The sequence below is a fragment of the Amblyomma mixtum genome, chromosome 1 (genome assembly GCF_055824585.1).
Source record: "Amblyomma mixtum isolate Tamu chromosome 1, ASM5582458v1, whole genome shotgun sequence".
In the NCBI taxonomy this organism is placed as follows: domain Eukaryota; kingdom Metazoa; phylum Arthropoda; class Arachnida; order Ixodida; family Ixodidae; genus Amblyomma; species Amblyomma mixtum.
The window spans coordinates 20,564,672-20,580,810 of record NC_143012.1 but is presented as its reverse complement, the minus strand read 5'-3'; the positions used below and the strand labels follow the sequence as shown (position 1 = coordinate 20,580,810).

The 16,139-nt window shown below is 45.8% G+C and overlaps 1 protein-coding gene across 2 annotated transcripts in view; it reads left to right on the top strand.

The window, feature by feature from the left end:
• The window catches only part of vri (nuclear factor interleukin-3-regulated vrille), a 90,686-nt gene that overhangs the window by 31,361 nt on the left and 43,186 nt on the right, over window positions 1-16,139 (top strand). Inside the window, exon 1 of one of the 2 annotated variants that reach the window (XM_089588294.1) lies at window positions 11,468-12,247. The exons of the other annotated variant lie outside the window; for it this stretch is intronic. The gene's annotated coding sequence lies outside the window, so the exon portion shown is untranslated. Of the gene's footprint in view, window positions 1-11,467; window positions 12,248-16,139 lie in introns of those variants that run through there. 2 annotated transcript variants of the gene reach the window in all.

The window sequence follows — 16,139 nt, the reverse complement described above, 5'->3', positions numbered from 1 at the left end:
TTCACGCCACTGCACGGGGTTCAGAACTAGTAAGCACTAGTCGCGACGTGGTCACTGTGGCGGAAAAGAGAAATTGCGGGACTCGATCCACCAATCGATGAGCAGCCAACTCATTGCTCAACTCCAGAGACCTGCCGCCAGGTTATGACTTGCAGTTTCATAAGTGACGTTAGTAACGATGCTCTGTGAACTGATTAACAATGACAGGCTATATTACGCCGCTCTCAATTTCTTCTCTTATTTTGTCGTCCATGATTTGGTCTGCGACTTAACTCGAACGGTTACCGCCGCCCCCGCGAGATGTGCACCATTCCGAAAGCGAGCTTCTTGGCAGGACACGATGGGGGCCTGCTAAATTGCGAGGAAGCCGGCTTGCAGGGAATGGTCGACCTGATCCTTTAAATACTCTACGTCAACTGCAGATCAGAACAAAGCAATGAAATTTGGAGAGTTTCATAACGTATGGAGGATGTAAACATAATAGTGTAAAAACAGTCCACTACTGCACAAGCTTCTCTGATCAGTTTCTGTAGTTTTTACAACATTTATTTAAAAATATCCAGAATAATTATTTTGTTTCCTGTAAGATGTACGTTTTCTTTCTGGACACGATCAGAATTTCGCAAGGAAAAATTATCCTTGAGAGCTTTAGCTCTAATATCATGCACGTCGTTGTAATGCGGCGGTCATTGCATTGTCAGTGTTTTTCTTTGGTGTGATTGTGAAAGCTCGTATTCTGAATGGCGAATATCCAAGACACGCCAACACGCTTATAGTACAAATACCTACCAATACGTTGCTCGCGCAAACATTCTTTGCACGTGGTAAATTTGCCTTGAAACAAAGCAGCTGCTCCTGCTGCCCCCGACCGCTTCATACATCGCCTGCTGTATTCCATCTATCATTTATCTATGAACAAACAAGTGAATGTGTAGATAAAGAAAATCTTTTTGCTTTCTTCTGAGCACTTTCCACTAGATGGATAATTTCCACGACAAACTTTAAACTTCAGTGCGCGAGAAACAGCGGAACTATGCAGACAGATTATTCATTTTCATATTGAAAATACCTGTGCGATGTCAGTGCACATTAAAAAACCCCAGGCGGTCGAAATTTCGGGAGCCCTTCACTACGGCGTTTCTCATAGCCTTAGTCCCTTTGGGACGTTAAACCCCCTAAAACCTGAACCTAAACCTACCTATTCATGCCCAAATTTTGGTTAGGAATTGCGTACCCGGCAAGGTTATAAACTCTGTGCGGCGGCGTCGTATTGCAGGCGGATCGGTACGCTTTGTCCGTTAACGCCGCGTATAGCTGTAAATCAAGCCGCACACCGTTTGAGAACCGCTTTTCAACGCCAGCGCTCACGCACGCACATACATACAACTCCCACGCCCGAACCAAAACAGCGCTGCATCACCAAGTATGTACACACGCTCCTCGCGCGAACGTGTCTTGCGTCACCGAGGGTTGCGCGCGTGATAAAAGTCTCGCTAGCAAGCAGGAGGAGCAACTTAGAGCGGCTTACAAAAATCAAGAGAAAAGAAATCAGGTGTGTGTGAGCATACATAGGCAGCGGGCGGGAAAGACCGCCTCCGGCGCCACAGTCCGAAGAGTGGAGAGAGCGTGAAGCGAGGGTGAGGAGAAAGAGGCGGTGGAAAGGGGCAACGCGTCTCCTCCTCTCCCACCTTCCTCGCTGCCGAACGGCAAAGACGTCGACGTATGACCCCATTTCTCGACTGCCGAGAGCGTTGTTGTTTACTGCAGGCAAGGTGACTTCTCCGTCGAGCGCGGCCGGGCCGAGGACAGCATTTTCCGCGCGCTCTGTTCGAGGGACACTTTCGCCTGCTCTCGCGCCGAGCCAATATCACCGCGGGGACAACTTTCGCTTTTCCCAAAGAAAGGACTCCCATCGGCGGCGAGCATTAGAAGGCATCCGCGCGCACGCTGGGCATGGTAGTTACACTACTGTTAGTACTGTAATGCTTTTACGAGTACATTATGGTGTAACATGGAACTATAGTGCGCCGCCGCGGTGGCTCAGTGGTTATGGTGCTCGGCTGCTGACCCGCAAGACGCGGGTTCGATCCCGGCTGCGGCGGTTGAATTTCTTTGGGGGAGAAATTCTAGAGGCCCGTGTACTGTGCGATGTCAGTGCACGTTAAAGAACCCCAGGTGGTCGAAATTTCCGGAGCCCTCCACTACGGCGTCTCTCATAGCCTTAGTCGCTTTGGGACGTTAAACCCCATAAACCAACCACCGGAACTATAGTGCGCGACATTGTTGTAGTTTGTAGTAGATACTAACATATCATCCTTATCAGCCGAACTAGAAACACTGCTGGATAAAGCCTTCTATCACTGATTTATTAACTTATGGGCGAGCGTGCTTGGCCTTAATTTAACTGAATGTTAACATTCCAGATTAAAATCAGTAATGAATTACGCAGCTTATGCAAACAGCAAATTAGAACCGCATAGAAAATGGCCGCATAGCAATTAAAGCGCCGCATAGCAAAGGGCCATTCGAAGGCATCCGCTCCCGGAGTGAGCGTATTCAACAATTCTGGACAAAAGCATTTTTCAACCGGAAAGATTTATGGGCGGAGTTTTTTCTTTAATATATAATATTTCACTATAACGATCAATATATCCGCAGATAGCCCGTTAACAGGCCTCCTTCATTTTTTTTTTTTTTTTTTGCTATATGACGTTTTTGCGATCATCAAAAAGTTCCCAATTTTTTTCTGTTGCATTCTTAACTGCTCCGTGCGAGCGATTGAAGAACTTTAAAAGAAGGATTTTGCTACACATTAGAAGAATGGACGACTACCTTCACAAGTGTGGCGAACTGGGCTTGCAGGGGAAGGTTCATACTTAAAACAGCGAGAAAGACGGGGCAAAAGAAGGAGACAACACAAGCGCTGCTTCTTGTCTGCTTCTTTTGTCTCGCTTTTCTTGCTGTTTTAAGTATGAACCACTACGTTCACTACTTCCATAACAGTGCCTTAGATTTTTTTCAATTTTCAAAAATTTTCGTCCAAGAATTTTGCACGTTGTGTATTTGGGAGTAGTTTTGGTTCTTTGAGTATGGAGCCTGCAAGTGCTGGCGGCGGAAGGAAACGGAATGCGGTACGCGGATTTGCGGAATGCATTCCATTGAATTTGCCCATCGTCGAAAAACTAAGAGCCAGCACGGATTCTGCCATAGTTAATTTTCGTTTGTTGATCGCTGTAGGCGTGGTCGTCCCACTTTTCGAAATCCGCCCCTATGAAGACGACATGGTTGGCACATAGTCTTCGTCTGCTCTCTCCCAGCTCTCGCGCATGCGCCGTTATTGCAGCCTACGCTATTCGTATTGTGTGTAAAGGATCTTGTGGCTGCTTCCCACGCTGCATCACGACATCTTTCGAGCTCGCTCGAAAGAATGCAGGTAGCAGACGATGAAGGCAATGATGCGTCAGCGTTCCCTTTTGGACCTGTCAATCGTGCGCGGGGGCGGACGCTGGGTGAAAAACAAAGAGAAATGTCGTCTGCTCGGCGCCAAAGACGGCGGACGTGTCTAAGCCAAGCGCTTCCGGTATATGACTTCAGGCAGGGCACTCAGTGGAGAGAACGTGAAAGTTGCGCCTCGCTGAAGAAGACAAAGCAGTTGTGAGCTGCTTATTTTGTTCTGAATTTCCCTTTGCGCCACAGTTTTCTTTTCACAGTCAGTGACGCGGCATACGAGATATGTCTGGGTGGTTTTCCGGGCTTTCTTACCTTTTAAAACAAAACATTAGCATCCACTTTTAAAGGAACGATTATACGTAATATTTTGTGAAAGTGCAACATTTTTATCTTTCTTCTTTTTGAAGTTTTCCTTTTCTACTTTGTAGTTGTCTTGTTCGCACATAACCAAGGCTGGAGGCTCCCTCCCTATTTATTTATATAATGCGTTTATAAATATATAACAGTAAATGAAATCAACCACCTAAAATTGTCAAATAGGGGATGTGACGAGTACTGTGCAGTGAATGTCAAAAGTTCTCAAGCCGATTCGCTTCAGCAAGAAATAGCCGCCGGGTCCTTACATTAGGTGCCCGCTGAATTACAGAGATTAAGAAACTGATGACAGAATCCGATTTTTACTGCCCGAAGGTCAAGGCAACAGAAGTTAAACCACTGCCTGAGTGTACTTATCGCTTACGCAGTGCCTTGAGAACTTTTGAAATCAGTTCTTACAAGGCAGACGGTCTTGCTTAGATTTCTCCCTCGGTAGGCAGCAGACAGAACTCGCATTATCTTCGCTTTAAAAAAAAAAAAGCCGATCACTTCTTTTTTGCAGATTGCAAGAAACCTCTAAAATCGATCACTTAAAAAGAAAGGGCCTGGTGCACAAAGATGATTGATTGATTGATTGATTGATTGATTGATTGATTGATTGATTGATTGATTGATTGATTGATTGATTGATTGATTGATTGATTGACTGACTGACTGATGAATGACTGACTGACTGATGGATTGACTGACTGACTAACTGACTGATTGATTGATTGATTGATTGATTGATTGATTGATTGATTGATTGACTGTTAAGGGTTGTCTGTTAAGTCAATCAATGATGAAATGCACGTCTGTACGCCACACATGGACAGCAAGCATGTGCCAGCAAGTACAGCTAAACATAACTACAGAGAAGCGCCTGAATCTGCACTACTGAAAAATTAAAAAAAAATGCAGACGATCCCACCGGACAGACCCGCAGCGCAATGTCCCTGCGTGGCAGTCGTAGCAAGGCCCCCGAACTACAAGTCCTGTTCGTGTAAGATCACACAGCTCTCAGGGTCCTTTAAACTCGTTCGTGATTGCCTTTTGAACGACACCTCTCCATTTTTATCATGGGGCATTTCAAGATGAGACTCTTGTCCATCTAGGGGCTGGTTAGTTGCGTTCAGTTCAGTTATATTACGTTCACTAGCTTACCCTGGGCAATAAAGCCTCATGGAATTGTAGACTAGCTGCGTTTTTCTAACGAACATTTAAATCTGAGAGGACGGGCATTTTGGAAGCCGGCACCGGGAATTGAAACCACGACCTCGTGCTCAGAACCCGAACGCTATCGCCACGGAGTCATCGTGGCGGTTACTAAATCAATTCCCCCCCCCCCCCCCCTTCTTTTTTTCTGCTGTAGTTGTGCGAGGTAGTTTCTCAGTGCTAGACGCACTCGGCATCCGACCAATCAGAACTCCTTCCAGGTAGGAGTGCGGCATGGTGGTCACGTGTTCTTTGAAATGGAAGCTCCTGAGAATTCGCACTCTGAAGGAATATGGTCGAGATGGGCCAGGATCATGATAGGCATTTACGGCCTCCTCGCCTTTCCATTTCAGTAAGAGACTTGTAGAAAAGTTTGGTGTTACTCAAGGCACGACTTCGGGGTCTGCGCTTTGGAAGTCTTCACAAGTCTTCGCGTGCATTAAATGTTGCCGGTCGCTTGCTGCAAATAATGGCTGACGTCGAAGGAGACGCTCTCTCGGATTCTGTTGGTTGGGTAGAACGACCCGTCGTCTTTAAAGCGAACTGAGCCGCCTGTTTCAGCCTTCGAACGCTCTATTTAAAAGGAAAGTAGTTACAGCACGAGTTTCGGAATGTGTTCGCTTTCGAACTACAATTACTGATCGTATATGGCAAGTGCATTGTGAGCCGAGATGACGTAACAGGAAGAACTGGGTCAGCTGTAGTCGTACAGCCGTCACCTCTGCATTTGGGGCTACAAATAATGAGCGCTGACGGAAGATGACATGACCGCTTACCGGACCTTTCCAGATTGCCAGCCTTGATGTAAAAGGAATACTAATGAAAGCCTTTGTTTATATTTTCTCTGTTAGCGAGTGAACAAGGCTCCCGTGGGGGAGCCGAAACGTCATCCCATCCTTTCTTTTGGTCGGCGCCTTCAATTCTGCCTCCAAATCCTATCCCACAACAGCAAGAATTCTATCCTTTCTTTTATATTCCATTAATATCGCTTAAATCACGTAAACATTTCCCGAACGTTAGCGTTTATCAGATTCGGTTTTCTGAAAAACCCTCCCTGTTATCACCCGATACCGAAAGGGGCACACACGCGCCCCATAACACCGGAAGGCTCGAAATTGTGTCAGACATGCCTGTATCCTTTCACGCGGCCCTGATAAGCGAAGTGACAGTCCTGCGTCTTATCAGCTACGGGCAAAGCCAAAAGTAGTCCACCCTACAACTCAGAGTAAACAGTGTGAGAGGGAAAGAGAACCAAAACGAAACAAAAAAAACAAAACTTTATCCACTGTACGTAATCTTCCCTTACACGTTGCTTCTTCTACCCTGCCGTTATCGCACTGATAGATGCCATGTCAGTGCAGACGAGCACGTTCGCGTTCTCTAGAGTGTCGTCTGCTTTCGATGTGGAGAGTGTAGTGAAGAAAGGGAAATCAGATAACAAAAAGGGAGGGAAGCAAGCAGAAGAAAATAGGAAGAAAAAATGTGATAAGGAGAGGAATCCATAGAGAACGCGAAAACAAAAAAAAAATCATGCAGCCGTATGAGGGTTTTTTTCGCTCCGAATCTGGGTCATCGACTCATCCGCACTGCGAAACAAAGCGCACACGAAATGAAGCATTTGTGAGCGCTTTCTACCCACGTATACGAATGCAGACGTCGCTTTCCCTTAATGGATGTGTGTGCATAAAAAATCAGTCCAGATCAATTGCGCTCCCTTGTTATGGATACAAACGAAGTACATTTGTGTGCTTTTAGTTTAGGCTTGCTTCGTTGGACTTGGTGATTTTGTTGCTCTTTGCAAGCCTAGGAAACTCGATCTCACTTGCGTTGTTGGATTACATGGAAGGATATTTAGAACATTGATTACCCTCAAGTGCAGAATGATGGGTGGCTCAATGACGTCTGCAAGTAAACATGCTTCGCTCGGGTAAACTAATAGTTGCTATTTCATTGTATATTTCGCAGCATTTAATGTAGAGGCAGGACTTGATGGTTGGTTTTGTTTAATGTCACGTTTAGAAAGTTCACCTTTGCTTTTTTTGCAAAATAATTGCAATATCGGCAGTGTTATGCAAAAAAAATTCCAAAACAGTAGGCAACAGTGACGATGGGTCTCACCATAGGAAAGTGAACAGGCGAAATATTATCTACGCTGGTATCGCTTCCACGCCGGTAGATGGCGCCACCAATTTCTGGGCGTAAAGTCCAGTGACGATGGGTGTCACCATAGGAAAGTGAACAGGCGACATATTATCTACGCTGGTATCGCTTCCACGCCGGTAGATGGCGCCACCAATTTCTGGGCATAAAGTCCGCTCTTATTTTGCTGCTGTATAATCGGCGTGCACCAGACGATATTTTGGAGTTTAGTTTAAAATCCAGACCGACTCCCAAGCATGTAAGTTAACATAAAAGGCCACCATGGTTGTTTAGGAACTTGCGCTTTTGCCAGGAGAAGTATTAACACATGTCTACCCAAGCGATGCTAACCAGTGTATCTTCCTACCAGTAAATTTACTTACAGTCTACGGAGCGCATCACATTGAGCGGAAGCTTTTGCTCACATCACGACCTACATAAATTTCAAATAATTATTTTGCTTATAACAGCCGTTTGATTTATTTGAATAAAGTTTGTTGCGTGTGGAAAAAAGACAGAAGCTTTATTTGAAAAGAGAGGCGGATAGGAATTGTTTGCTTATAATTAAATGTGCTACAAAATATTTTGACAACTTTAGGCAGACGGCTACTCCACATCGTGTTCCGTAAATAAAGAATTTTATTTACCTTCTGACTGACTTTATTTTAGATTTATTACAATTATATAAGCTGCATGTGGTAGGCCGTTTAAAACACATAACATTGACAGTTATTGCTCTCGTTCATAAATGATAGTACGTTGGCAATACTTACGTTGGCAGAAATATCGAGCCAGGTTAACTTATCAAGAAAATTTCGATCACCCTGAACGCTATGGAATTGATAATGCGGGCAACCTTGATATATCTGCATTATTGATCTATTTAGTTCTTAGAGTAGTGAAAATGAAGGTGTAAAAAAATTCACATGTTAAAATTCTGTGCAATACATGCGCAAAAACATGTCTGAATTTTTTTTTGTTCCTGAAAAGCTTAACGAGATTCTTCCTTTTGTCTGTAGATAGCAACTTATTCGCTTAGAAGGGCCGATTTATTCAGCGACTTCCTACTTTAAGGATTGTCTGCTGGGCAAAGCTCCCTCTCGGGAGGAAAGTTTTTAGTGTAGCTCGCTCGAACGTCAAACGTGTCTCTGGTATTTGTAAGCAGCTGAAGTGTTTACATGTTTATTTATTCGTAGTACCAAACGGTCTTAGACAGGCATTCAGTTAGGGTGTCGAATGAGGGCAGAAAGATACGACTGGAACAAAACAGCTACAGAAATCAAGCAATAAAGTGGAACACAGAGATAGAAAAGGGGAAAAGGCCGCCGCGGTGGCTCAGTGGTTATGGTGCTCGGCTGCTGACCCGAAAGACGCGGATTCGATCCCGGTCGCAGCCGTTGAATTTCAATGGAGGGGAAATTCTAGAGGCCCGTGTACTGCTGCGATGTCAGTTACAGAAACCCAGGCGGTCGAAATTTCCGGAGCCCTTCACTACGGCGTCTGCCATAGCCTGAGTCGCTTTGGGATGTTAAGCCCTATAAACCAAACCAAACCACACCAAACCAGAAAAGGGCAAAATAATAAATACCAAATGCGAAAATACAACCACTAAGGTAGGGCAAGAAAATAACATGAAATAAATGCCCAAGCCCTAATCACAAAGTATAAAAATAAAAAAAATTATTGCAGTAATGAACAATAGCCTCTTAAAAAAAATATCCACTAATGCTCCAACTAAATGAAGCCGAGCGGCGCTATGAGATGTTTGCCTTCCTATCCTAAAGGCTTTCAAACTAGCCGCCCCCTCAAGATCCGGCTTCAATGCCGTGCATTCGTTTAAATGTCGAGGTCGTTGTTTGGCGCGCATTGGTTGTAGGTGTTGCGCGTATATACGTGACTCACGGTTTTGAGGCAAGTTTCCTTGTAAGGTCGTTGGGTGATGTCGCGCCATGCTTACGCTGCTGCATGCAGTGGGGACTTTTAGTTGGTGTTTTTTTCTTCAGAATGAATTCTGCTTTCGAGCATGACTGACAACAAAAAACTGTTGACAGGGCTTAATGACGTAATGAACCCACAATAATGTTATATATATATATATATATATATATATATATATATATATATATATATATATATATATATATATATATATATATATATAAAACATTATTGTGGGTTCATTACGTCATTAACTTTGCTGTTACAACAGGCATGTATGCTGCAGCTCTAATACTACCACTACTACTGGTGTTAAAAATGCCTGCGGCCTCGCAAGCCCTGTCAACAGTTTTTTGTTGTCAGTCATGCTCGAAAGCAGAATGCATTCTGAAGAAAAAAACACCAACTAAAAGTCCCCACTGCATGCAGCATATATATATATATATATATATATATATATACAGAACTGAACAACGTAGGAATGAAAAAGTGTTTGGACTTTTTATTTACGTTATTCATTTTTTGGTGATTTCTATTTAAACTTCTTAATCAGTTTCCAAGTAACCAGTCCTATTATATAGCATATATGCATATTAAAGAAGCCAACAGCCACAGAAACCAAGGAGCATAGAGGAATGTTTCCATTGTTTTAATTTGCCGTGTTGGTAAATAAGAGATTAACAGTACAAATATTTTATGGCTTAACGAAGATTATAAAGCTGGCTATATATATATATATATATATATATATATATATATATATATATATATATATATATATATATATACGCGCAACCTTTTGGCCGGTCAGCCAAAAATCGGTCTAATCTCTTTGTGCCGAAAGTGAGGGGTGCTAAAAGTATTCCATCACTGTTTAGTCTCCACTTCACTGTTATGGAGAGTCCGCATTTATAATCAACTACGCTGCTGCCCCACGCATGATGGATCGAAGGGGTCGTCAAAGCGTTACTTTGCTAAATATAGCCGCCGAAGCCCCTCCCCGCTGCCTATTACTCCGAAACATAATCGATAACTTCCCTGAAGCTGTAATTTGGGGCGCTAATGTAACTCTGATGTGACCGGAGAACATATAAACTGCGCGTTGTCTGGGTACAAATAAATGTAATTTTTCGTACGGAAGCCGTAAGCATCACGACTAGAGGAATTTATTTGGCGTCTCATCGTTTTGCGTTAGCAATTGGGCGCATGCAAACATTCAGAAAGAACACAGAATTTTTAGCGAGAAAGCAACGGGGTGTCTTCTTCATATTTAGAAATATAGGCTCTTGGATTCCACTTCACTTCTCGCATTGCAGCATCGGCATTACTTCTGTGTACTGCATTGAACACATTCATCATGAGAAATAATAATCGCGTGCCTGTCCCATCGTACCCGGAAGCAGATTCCAACGACACAAACGCGGAGAAACGAATTCCCGCCCAAAGCTAAGAAAGCAGACGACGCTTTTTCCGGTACGCCCGGGTCGAACTGCTCTCTCGCAGACGATGCGAAGCGGGTCGCCACTGTTCACCGGGTCGAGGACAACGTTTTCGATCAGCGCGCAGGAATGGAAATAAAGAAAAAATAGTGCAAATCTTCCCCTGTCGTGGAGTCAGCTTCTCGTTTCCGCGACTAAAAAGCTCGGTAGCGAAAAAGAAAGCGAAAGCGACGGCTAAGACCGACGAAGGCGCGATGAAAAGCCGTTTCTCCTTAAAAAAAAAAAATAAATGGGCAGGGTTAAGAGGTTCGTAGCAGACGACGCCCCGCCGGCCGGGGATGATAATATTGCGTGATCATTGCACGGGGGGCTGGTGAGCAGACGACGGTAATCAAGAAAGCAGACGAAAGCGGGTGCGGACGCAACGCCGCGAAGCCGACCGCGGAGTCATCGCGCCGAAGCACAGACTGCGGCACCAGCGGCAGCCAGCGCGCGCCGACCAGTGACCTCTACGCGAGAGCTTTCACTTGCCGGCCGCCGGGCTCTTCGTCGTAGTCGTTCACGGCGCTCTTCTCTCTCTCACAAATTCGCTCTCTTTCTCTCGCCGGAGGCGGAGAGGGGAGCGGCGACGCGGCGTTTGTGTGTGTTTGTGCGTGCGCGGCTGCCGCCAGCGGCAACACCAACGAGCGAGGGCCTTGGCCCGCTTGCGAGCGGGCGAGCGCCGGTTCCCCTGACCTGCTTCCCTTCTCCCCGCCCAAAACTGGGTCATGGAGCACGCAGACACACACGCGCTCGCGCACGCTCCCCAAGTGAGCTCTCGCTCTCTCTGGCTGCTTGGCGGCTGCTCGCGAAACGGCCCGCTGCCAGAAAAAGATCGGCCGCGCGCCTCAGCGAAGGGCTTCTCTCTTCGATGGCGCTCGTCGTCCGCCGGCGAGATTCGGCGTGAACCCTGAATCGTTCGTGCGGGTGAAGGAAGGCGTACGTCCTGCGAAGTTGCTTTCTGCGGTGTTTGCGCTTCGTCTTCGAGTGTATTTGGCGCGAAAATTTGCTCAAAAGCGCACGCCTGACGTCTGCTAGAACTACTCTTCCGGTGTCGTCTGCAGGAGTGTGTGTCGTCTGCTCCTGCAACCGGCGTTCTGTGTCGTCTGCTACTACAGCGCGGTTCTCGCTACTGAGCGTCTCTGCAAGCATCGCTGTGGTTTTTTTTTATTTACTGGCCTCCGTGTTTCGCTGAAAAACCACATTTCGTGCAACAACTTCGTCGTGCGTCTGTGTGCAGCTAAAGGAAGTGGTTCGCCGTCGCACCGTTTCGGCGCCGAATGCCAGTTTCGAGAATCTTCCGAACGCGGTGGTGACTCTTGCTGGTGAAAAAGCTCAAAAACGTAATTTTCCGCGAGTCGCAGCGGCTCCTGCTGGGAGGCGGTGAAATGTACAGACGGTACAGTTTCGAGGGTGAACACTTTGATGTTAACGGTTGAATGCGCCAAGCCCCGTTGGGAGACTAAACGAACTCCAAAGTGTATGCGCGCGGCGAAACATGTGAAGTGCTAGAGACGGGAACAAAACCGAAACCACCTAGTCGCCAAATTGCCAAGACAAGTGGTTGCATTCCGAGTGAACGTCGTGGTCTTTCGCTTGCTTTGGATTTGAGCTCCGACATTTCACCGTACTCGTCCTCTTCGTCGAGCGTTCATCAATTTTCTTCAATTAAGGTGAGTTCGTTTGTCAAACTCTGGAATTGTTTTAAAGTTATATTTTGGGAAGTAACTGAGGCGTCGTTTCATGAAACCATACGCCGGAGAGTAAACATCAATAGTTTCTTTTTCTTTTGAAAATGATCTGGGACTGACTACATCTAAAGCTGCTGATGATGATAGTAACAGTTTGACAAAACACATTTCAGGCTGTGTGCATGGCTGCAAATTTCATCCTAGAATCAAACTCATATGGTATCTGAAGACTGCGAATAGAGCACTCTGGTGCTGTCATTGCGTAGTTATTGGGCCCGTGAAGAAAGCACCTTACAATTCCTCTGTCCGTATGCGCAATGCAATCTCATTTGCAAACAAGCAAAAACTACCGGCGCAGAAATATCTTTAATATTGGCGTTTTAGGTGGCCTACCGAGGATATACCACGACACTTTCACGACAAGCATTATACTTACTGTTATGGTAGACATTTAGAAAGAAAGCCGAATGTAGGCAATTTGGCAAAATAAAAATATGTCCCATGAATGATTTGGAAAATCGCCGAATTTGGCGCTGGTTTTATTCTGTTCGTCTGGAGCGTGATACCTCTTTAAGTTGACGAGGCAGGAAATTATTTCCTCCAGCTAATGCTCGACAACTTTCGACAAAGAAAAATAAGCAAGCAAATTACGAAGAGCCGGCGAAGTAGAGGGCGCTGCGTTGGTCTCCGTACCACGAGGTTGCCCGGCGAGCTGTCGTGACGTCACTGTTGCTTCCCAGTTGAACGACCTTCGCAATAGCAGATGCACTACTTGGCCTGTTTACACCCTATTTCAGTTTATGCGCTCAGACCGACGTACTATTTATTTCCCCATTCGCAGTTACAACGCCATTGCCTTGGACTATTTTTTTTCTACTTTTTCTCACCCAGACTCGAATTTGAGCCTGTAACACAAACGGGAGTTCCAAATTTAGGCTCGGCGCCGCACTTTCTTGTTTATCTAGATGCAATGATTGCGTTACCTGATAAGGCCTGGTGACTTTATCAGTTTTATTTGCACGTCCTTATTTCTTATTTGCAGCCTACTTTTAACATTTTCGTTTAACATTGCATCATTATTATGGTTACAGTGTTTAATGTCTCTCGTTTACCAGCCGTTCCTTTTATTTACGTATCTTATGCTTCCAATAAATTCATGTTTGTATTGATGCTAGATTTTCAGCACGGCACTTGAGCTTGGATGTTAGGCCTTTTCCCCTGGCCACGTGGTTGCCTGATCGATTTTTTTTTCGTCCGTCCTCCTAATTTTCATTGCTGTCGAATTGTAAGTTGCGTTAGTTTACCTATATCTTTTGACATAGCTTGTTGAGGACTGATTTATGATATATACCTTCTTGTTGCAAATTCACCTTTTCTCTCTGTCGCATTTTGACTCTGACATCCATTCCCTTCATCTGGCTGATAACGCATCTGACATGGCTCTGAGTCTACGGTATTCTTCTCTTTAGCGTCCAATAATTCTTTTGCTGACCTGAGATTTTTGTTTAATGTGTCGCAAAGTTCTAACTTTCCGCTAGAATATATTAATTTCCTGGTGGTAACGTTCCGGTAGAACTTGTGTAATCTTTGCTCGATAAAGAATTATCATGCGAATCTTATTGACATTCACGTTACGAATCTGTTCGTCTTCGCTGTCCCAAACTACCGCTCGATCCAACCATCGTCCCAAGCCGTCTGCTTAGTACCAAATTCTAATTTCCGTCTGCTAATGTCCTTTTAATCATCGAGCTACCTCTCAGAGATAAAACGAACCAACTGTTCAGTCGTTTCTTCCATAAACATTGACAATTTATGTTTAACCAAACTGTCACGCGCTGTTGCCCGAGAGCGCCACGTTCCGAGGCCGTCTGCTAATGCTTCCCTGATTGCTGTCGTCTGCTAACGACACGTCCGCGTAATGTCTTCTGCAATTGTTCTGTCATTCGTTGATGAGGCTGGGCGGCTCGATTCGACACGCCACCTGCCGGCTTTCCGTCCGCAAGTCTATACGTGCCCGTCGTTCCGCTAATAGCCTTTAAACATATCGCATCGTGTTAGGAGCACCCCCCCCCCCCCCCCCCCTCGAATTAGAATTGTTCCCCTGAGGTTCAATCTTTTCTTCCTTCCTTCAAGCTCGCTGTGTGTCTACTACATAACTGCTACATAGCCTACAGTTGAGTCGTTTAGCTTATGTGGCATAATAGCCCGTTCAAGCGCTACCTTTGAGAATACAAGCGCCGATTTTCCATTCTAGGCAAACACGTGATTTGTCGTTCGCTTGCTGAAAGCCTGCTTTGTCAATCGGTTTTGGTTCATTTACTCTTACGATATAATGCGCATGTTTTAATGTACGCTTCATAAATGAGTGCCTTCAGATTGGTACCCACGAAACAGGGGCCTAAACGTCATGGCCAGAAACACGATTACGTGCCTACAGTGGACGGTCACGTGGCAGAAACAACAATGGAGGAGGATTTCCCTACGAAGGTAAAGGGTTAGGGAAGTTCAGGAGGATGAAGAGAAAACAGACGTCGTACGAAAGCATCTCTAGATGAGTGTAACAATGCTTGCTTGTTCGCAGAGAGCCTCCTTGGCATTAGACCTTGCAGTGACGTTCCAGATGACGCAACTCGCTGTCTTGTTAATGCTAAGCTGAGGCGAAAATGCGGTAGAATGGGCAGCAGGTACTGGCGCACTAACGATTGAAGGGAACACCCAATTATAGCGCGGTGCAGTGCCGAACTTAGGTTGTGGAACAGCAGACATTGACGGTGCGATAAACACAGGTGGAGTCAACGGCACTCACCCCGCAGAAAAAAAAAAATCATTACAAACTGTTCATATCCAGTATGTGGAAGAGTGCATGAATCGACTGATGATATTCTGCCGATCTAGTTACGTCAGCCAAAAGCGGCTAACACAAACATCATCATCATCATCATCAGCCGTGACTAGCCCACTGCAGGGCAAAGGCTTCTCCCATGTCCCTCCAATTAGCCCTGTCCTTTGCCAGTTGCGGCCGCCGTATCCCCGCAAACTTCTTAATCTCATCCGCCCACCTAACTTTCTGCCTCCCCCTGCTACGCTTGCCTTCTCTTGGAATCCACTCTGTTACCCTTAAGGACCAGCGGTTTGCCTTCGCATTACATGCCCGGCCCAAGCCCATTCCTTCCTCTTGATTTTAACTAGGATGTCATTAATCCACGTTTGTTCCCTCACCAACTCCGCCCGCTGGCGGCCTCTTAACGTTACACCTATAATTTTTCTATCCATAGCTCGCTGCGTTCTCCTTAACTAACGCCGCCGCGGTGGCTCAGTGGCTATGGTGCTCGGCTGCTGACCCGAAAGACGCGGGTTCGATCCCGGCCGCGGTGGCTGGAATTTCTTTGGAGGAGAAATTCTAGAGGCCCGTGTACTGTGCGATGTCAGTGCACGTTAAAGAACCCCAGGTGGTCGAAATTTCCGGAGCCCTCCACTACGGCGTCTCTCATAGCCTTAGTCGCTTTGGGACGTTAAACCCCATAAACCAACCAACCTTAACTAACACAAATGTGTCCAAGTTTAGGTTCGCGCGGCTTTGAAACGAATTCCACACTGGCCAAACGGCGCGGCTTCAAAAGACGCGCCTAAGGGAAACATGATTCAGAACACAAATACAAGACAGGGCAAGGCACCGAACTATGAAGAAAGTCTCTCATACTCTACAACACTTGCTCCAATCGGGACCCCGCGAAGCCAGGCTCCATTTGCGCTCCCGTTCTAGCCCGAGCAAGGAGCCGAACTTGTCGTCGTCTGCTATTTCGCGGTGCGTAGCAGACGACGGGCTCTCGCTGCTCGCTCGGCACGTTTGCCTTGACATCGAATGTTTTTCGAA